Here is a 7805-nt window from a genome sequence, read left to right on the forward strand (position 1 = left end):
AAAATAAATTTAAAAAAAAAGAAGTGAAAAAGGAACCAGGCATAATTCTTACTTTAACCACTGAAGTGAATATTTATAGCAATCCAAATTTGTGAAGTATGTCCAAATACTCTGTATTTATGTCTGTCAGTTCTCAATGAAAGGTTAAACTGAAAAGAAAATGAATAGTTTAAAAGGAGGCAATGACAGCAAATCCATAAAGTCTTAGACTTTATGGAGTGGAAGAGGAAACCAATAAAAAATAAGATGGATTTAAGATATATGCTTCAAATCTACAACGTTAATAATCAACTTTTACAAAGAATGTGGAGGAAGTATTATTTTAATTTCTCACTTGGCAAAAAAGGAACAGAACAAAACAAGCAAACAAACAAACAAGTAAACAAGACCCCCTGAGACTCACACATAGCTATAGGTGGGAACTCACTGCATCCCAGAGCTCTCTGCAAGACATTGTGACGTCTCCACAACATTTACCCAGCATGTTTAGGGTCCAAGTCAGAAAAAGTACAATAAGTGGCCTACTCGAAGAAAAAAGAAAAAAGAGTAAATACTGCAAAAAATAATGAAGAACCTATAAAAATCTTTGGAATATATAAAGTGAAATGATTATATGGAGTTCTATTGAATGAGAGAGGAGGGGAAAATAAATCAGGAAAAGAGTTCTGGGTTAATTACATGTTGTACAAACAAATTTTATCTGGAAATTACTTATTTGTGTAAGTGATACTAGCATGTTAAAGAATTTATCTAGAGGACGTTAATAAGATGTAAGATAGCTGACGTTTAAACTTTTAATTCCTTTCAACCCCTGTGTTAACGTGACCATCTGTTATGTGCCCAGCATTGTGACAAGATCTGAGGGCATTACAAATGATATATAAGAGAGTTCTGTCCTCAAAGATCTTAAAGTGTTGTTAGGGAGACTAGATTTGCAAACATGAAACTCATTTAGAACCATCCAGAACAGTTTATTATCAGTGAAAAATTTATATAATTAAGTGGCAAAATTTTTGAGGCAGATAACGAGTGCTTTAAGTCTTTCGAAAGGGAGGCAGTGATAAGCGTCAGTTAGAAGGTTTCGTGAATGGTGTGACTCTTAAGGTGGGCCTTCAAGAACTAAAGGGATTTGGTTTTTCAAGCAGAAAAGTGTGGGACTGGTGAAGTAAGCAAGTTTCATTTTGTATTTCCTAAAAAAATAAACAGATTTAGTCTAATATTTCATCTGTTCACTCTAGTGTTACTTAATGAAGTATTGGAAACAACCTAAATGTCAAACAATAGAATAGGGGAAACGTCAGTATTTCATGCTATATCATATTTAATAGTTAAATATTATTAAACTAGTAAGAATCATTAAGGAACAATGTGACCTGGTGGAGAAGCCTGGCTTGTAACCAGTTAAACTGTCAGTTCTACTACTTCCTAGCTTTGTGCCTTTGGGCAAGTCATTTACTCTTTCTGAGCTTTGGTTTATTCAGCTTAAGTGGAGATGATAATAACCACTTTGAAAAGTTATTGTGAGGATTAAAAATAATGTATATTAAGAAATAATGTATATAGAGTGCCTGATAAATAGTGGACATTCAATAAACATTATTATTCATTATTAGTTATACGTATACTATTGGTATGTAAAGAGATACTGTCTTTCTGAAGGGTAATGTCTCAGTTCTTACCGAAAGCTTTAAAATGAGTAGTTCCTGTTTGACTCAGCAATTACACAATTAAAAATTTATTCTAAGGAATAAAGATGTGTGCACATATTTAAAAGTATATTCTTTGCAGCATTGAATAGAATAGTAAAAATAACCTAAAAGTTCACAAATAGAAATAAATTATGATTCACTTACATAAAGGACAATTATAAAGCTATTGAAATGACAATGTAGAAATATATTTTGGATATAGAAAGTGAGGAAAGCAGATTCTAAATCTGTATACAGTGTAACTCCATTTTTGTAGATGTATATTTATGAAGAGAAAATTTTCAGGAAGGATAATATACCAAAAATGTTAGCTGTGGTTGTCTCTGAATAGTGGGCCTTCAGGTAATTTTTATCTTCTTACCCGAATTTTTTACTTTTATGGTAATAAGCATAGATAATTAAAAATTTAAAAATAGGAATGGATTGCTAATTAAAATATTTAGAGACGTAGGAAAATGCTTAAGATTTAAAGAAAAACAAGTTATTAGTTTATTTTTGTTAAAAATATTTTTGTTAAAGTATTTTTGTAGTTTTATATCTATGCCTAAAATGAATGGCTGAATTTTGTTTCTGTGGCTCTTTCTCTCAAAATGTAGCAGTTTCCAAGATGGTAGGGATAGGATGAATAGTGAAGAAGCAGAGAGCAGAGATTAGACTTGTGTTTGCCTGGATGAAAATCATCACTTTCTTAGACCCCCTTTCATGTTTTCTTCATTTTCATCACAGCTTTAACCTTTGGCTTCCTTGGCTATTTTCATAAAGAAACAAAGTGTAACCCATTTAACCACGGCAAAAAGCCACTTTCTACCTCCCTCCTGCTCTTCCTTTCATTCTTACTAGGATCCAGCAAATTCAGCACCCACTAGTCACTAGTCACTGGGCATATACAGTGGTGAACAGGGGACATAGTTCTTGGACCCTACTCTCCGCTTGGGAGAGATAGTCAACAATCACCCAAATAAGTATATAACTAAGAATTGTGCTAACTACTGTGAAAAAAAGAATAGGGTGTTGTGAGAGAGGAAAATGAGGGTGGAGGAGAGGGAATCAATTTAGACATAAGACTTCCATGAGGAAGTGACATTTAAAGTCAGCCTTGGGCTTCCCTGGTGGCGCAGTGGTTGAGAGTCTGCCTGCTGATGCAGGGGACACGGGTTCGTGCCCGGTCCGGGAAGATCCCACGTGCCGTGGAGTGGCTGGGCCCGTGAGCCATGGCCGCTGAGCTTGCGCGTCTGGAGCCTGTGCTCTGCAACGGGAGAGGCCACAGCAGTGAGAGGCCCGCGTATCGCAAAAAAAAAAAGAAAAAAAAAAGTCAGCCTTGTTGCATGAGAAGGGGTTAGATAGACACAATATGGAAGGAAAAGCATAGTAGGAAGAGGGACAAGCACATATAAAGATTTTCAGGCAAAAAATAGCTTTGTGTGTTCCAAAAAACAGGGGCAAGAGCCAATGTGTCTGGCCTTTGTGGTATGACGGGTTGGAAGATAGGCAGGGACCTGGTTAAGGATTTTGGATTTTATTCTGAGGGCAATGGATAGCCACTGAGGGATTTGCATGAAACAGTTTATATTTTTTTAAAAATCTCTTTGTTTACTTTGAGGAGAAAGAACTGGAGAGAGGCGAGAAATACGCAGAAAGGTGAGTAAGGAGGCTTTTAGAATTGATCGGGAGATGATGGTGCCCAGTGATGACGGTGAAGATAAAGAAGAGAAGACAGTTGGAGGTGTATTTTGGTGGTAGCACTGACAGGACTTAGTGACAGATTGGATTAAGGAGTGGGGGAGAGGGAATAGGAGCTGTCAAAGACACTTTGCTGGGGTGACTTGGTGGATTACATGGATGGTGGTGAGGGAAGAGATAAGAGTTTAGTGTTGGACATGTTTGCTGCGTAATATCTGTAAGAGACATTGAATAGATAAGGTCTGTTACTCAGAAGAGCGACCCATCCCCATCTGGGATGGAGATATACAGTTTTCTTTTCAGTGTAGTTTTCTTTTTAATTAATTAATTAATCTGGCTGCGTCAGGTCTTATTTGCGGCACGCGGGATCTTCACTGCGGCATGCAGGGTCCTTTGTTGCTGCGAGTGGGCTCTTCATTGCGGCGTGAGGGCTCCAGAGCGCGTGGGCTCAGTAGTTGTGGCACGCGGACTTAGTTGCCCCGCGGCATGTGGGATCTTATTTCCCCGACCAAGGATCGAACTCGCGTCCCCTGCATTGGAAGGAGGATTCTTAACCGCTGGACCACCAGGGAAGTCCCGAGATATACATTCAAGAGTAGTTGGTACAGATGGTGCTTCAAGCCCTTTGGATGGATGGAACTGTGGAGAGAATATTGAGAGAGGAGCAGAGAATCTGAGTCCTGAGGAATTCCAACATGTAAACTTTAAGTAATAAGGGAGGTGGCAAAGTGTGTTGAGAGGGATACACTAGGGAGGTAGGAGGAAGATTAAAACAATGTGGTTGTCAGGGAAACCAACCAGAGAGTTTCAAGGAAAGAGGGATGGGAGGGATGGAATGTGCTGAAAGGTCTAGTAAAATGATGGCTGGGAAGTGCCCATTGGAGTTGGTAACATGGAGACTCTAGATGATGGTGGAAAAAGCAGATTCTGAGCAGTGGTGCAGGTAGAAGCCAGGCTGGAGAGTGAGTAGAAGAAAGAATAGAAATGATGGAGAGATGAGAGCATGTACACAACTCTTTACGATCTTGGCTCTGAAGAGAGGACAATAGCTGGAAAGGATTGTCAAGCCGAGGGAAAGTTGTTTGTTTCTCTTTGACAAGGGGGATTCTAGAGTTTATTTGAATGGTTATGGAAATAATTTCGTAGGGAGGGAGAAATTAATGATGTAGGAGAGACAACTGATGGATGAAGGGCACTCGTGGTGGGACTGATGTTTGCTATTTACTGTATGTTGAATATGTACTAGGTATATGCTAAGTTATTAGCACAGTAAGTGATTTATTATTCACAATAGCCCCATGAAGTTGGTATGATTATCCCCATTTTACAGATGAGGAAACTGGGGTTGAGTAGAGAGAGAACCAAATTCTTAGTCCAGAGCTGTTTGATTTCAGAGCTCAGACTCTTAGCTTTTACTTATACTCTTAGATGACTTCCTCTAATGTGGTATTTTAGCCAGTTTGCCAGGGCTGTCATAACAAAGTATGACAGACAGGATGGCATATACAACAGAAATTAATTTTCTTGCTGTCCTGGAGGCCAGAAGTCCAAGACCAAGGTGTCGGCAGATTTGATTTCTCCTGAGGACTGTCTCCTTGGCTTGCAGATGGCTGACTTTTTACTCTGTCCTCATATGGCCCTTTCTCTGTGCACATACATCTCTGGTGTCTCTCCTGGGCTCTAATCTCCTCTTGTTATAAAGACACCAGTCAGCCTGGATGAGGGCCCATTCTAAGGGCCTCATTTTAACTTAATTGCCTCTTTAAAGGCCTGATCTCCAAATACAGTCACATTTTGAGATTAGGACTTCAACATATGAATTTTGGGGGACAAAATTCAGTCCATAGCAGATGGCTTCTGTTTTCTTAAAGTATAAGGAAAAAAACTGGCCGTAGGGGTAGTCTTGAAAAGCATGGAGAAAGATGAAACAGTGATTGAAGAGGGTAGAAGAAGGAGCTTACTAGAGAAATGTAACCTTAGGGTCAGGTGAGACTGGAGATGATTTGTTTACATCCAGTCAACCCAATTATCTGAGTTTCTGCCTCAATATTTAGGCGTATGGGTGAAGTAAAGTATTACATATGAACTCTCAGCTGCCATGAGGCTGCTGTGTGCTCAAACAACCATCTCTTGTATGCAAAGTTGAAATGTAAGTGAATTTCATTCACATCCTCAGCACAATTACAAATTACTGTATGTCAGGGACCTTTCTGGCTGTTCTTAAATAGTTGAAAACAGGAAAGTTAAATAAATCAGTAACTGCTAGGATTTTGTTGCATTCACCAATGAACAAATTAGCTTGAACATTTTTCCAACCGGTTCTATAAAAAAAAATTGTTTTTAATGATTACTCACCACTATTTTTATTCTTCTTTCTCTCCCCCTTTCTTTCTTTCTTTTTTCCCCATCTTCACTCATCAATTATTTATTGAACACCTACTACATGTCTGGCACTAGGGATAAAAAGAGTCCACAATCTAGTGTGGGAGACAGGTATATATGCAAAAGACCCCGAAGTGATAGTGCTATTATTAAATTAATAATTCATGTGTTCATTTATACTGCAAATGTATTGAGTGCCTGCTATTAAGTGCCATGCAGTGTGTCAGGCTTGGGATAGAGACATGAATAAGGTATAGTTTTTGCCTTCAAGAAATTTACAACCTGGTAAAGAAAAATAAACAGGTAAGTAAACAAAGGCAATACATTGTAACATTTGTAAAATGTTAAAAGGTCTCAAAGAAGGGAGTGACTCTGTCTGTGCTTTCCCTTGCATGTTTGGATACCCATTGAAAAGAGTCTTTGCTGCCTCTTAATGAAAGGAACTGTAAAAAGCACATTTGTTCATTTCACGTTTTCGAATGCTCACTGTCTTTGTGTAGTGACAGTTTTGTAGTTCTTGAATTATGAGCAAGCATTGAGTTGGGGGATCTATGACTTTTCTCCTCATTTGAGCTTATTGTCCCAAACCTGCACTATCAACACCTTTTCAAGGTGATAGAATGATTAATGGTACTCCTGAAATACTCGACAGAAACCTGCTGAATGTTAAAGCTTGAGAAAAGTCACAGTAACAAAGCATTATTGTGATGGTGGGTATGCAGAAAGCGTATGCTGGCCTAGCACATATCTCAAATTCTTGGATCTCAGAACTATGTATTAATGTAGGGGTTCCCTGTAATGTAATTTTAAAAAAGATGATGAATAGCAGATCAAAAACATGGAGAAGAAAATGGATTTTTGTAGATTATGTAACTGAAACATTTTCAACTATCATCTACTTTTACCTTATCTCAGGAAAAAAATTATTTACAACCAAACACTTATTGGGGTTAATTGAGACAATGGATTTAAACTTGTTGCTTTCTTCAGAGGTGATGTGCTATATAAACTCAAGGTGTTATTATCTGCAATGTAGACTTATTTGTGTGGGAAAATGCTAACCATATTATGGAAACAGTGCCGATAGTAGGAGGGAAAAAAGGCAAATCTGATAAATGGTATACGTGAGATTTAGAATCTATAATTAACCTAATAACAGCTGAAAACTGCTTTGATGTCATGCAGTGAACACCCACTATCTGTCTGCATACTGACTTCATTTCAGATGGTGTTCTAGAGTATATCATAGTGGAAAGAGCACTGCATGGGAGTCAGGGTTCATAAATTCTAGTCTAGCTCGGCCATTGACTACCTATGTGCCTCATTTTCCCCACCTTTAAAATGAAATGGTTATGGGCAAAGGTCTCTAAGGTCCTTCTAGTTCTGCTATCTCATCATTCTGTGATTCTACGTCCCATGCCTATCAAAAGCATTTTGACTTTCTTCAAGTTGCTTAAGCCAGCATTTCAGTTAGAATGCATCCAGGAGCTTGTTTCCGTGGGCTGTTGGGAACAGCAAGTCCGTGCTTCTCCAGGACTTGATTTGTCTTCTGTTAACTGCTGACAGTGAGCCATACCACCTAAAAGGCTCCTTTGGTAGCCTTAAAGATTGAAAGGACAAATGGACAGTGTTGAGAGCTCTGTGGAAGAGGAGACCTGAGAGACGTTGATCATCATGGCCCCTTGGGATTTGCAAAGAGGAATGACTAGAACTGGGCCATTCACTGCTGCCAGGTCAAAGGTCAGGTCAGGAATGTGGACAATGCTGGTGACTCCAGGTAGGTCTAGGAGGGTAAATAAGCCTATTTAGTCCCTCCTGAATCTTGAGAAGATCTGGGCAGCCAAGCTCAGAAAGCTATTAGGAAGTCTCCTAATTTATGAAATTACTTGGAAGAAAAATGTGACATTCATTTTTTGTAATTTGTTACCACACAGTCATTGCATTCTTACTTAATACTCACCAAGTTAATCTACTTTAACAATTCTCACAGTTCAAAGATTCACTAAACACACTTTATGATCACTTATTGCGTTA

Source organism: Mesoplodon mirus (genome assembly GCF_964341445.2).
Source record: "Mesoplodon mirus genome assembly, chromosome: 4".
NCBI classification, from domain to species: domain Eukaryota; kingdom Metazoa; phylum Chordata; class Mammalia; order Artiodactyla; family Ziphiidae; genus Mesoplodon; species Mesoplodon mirus.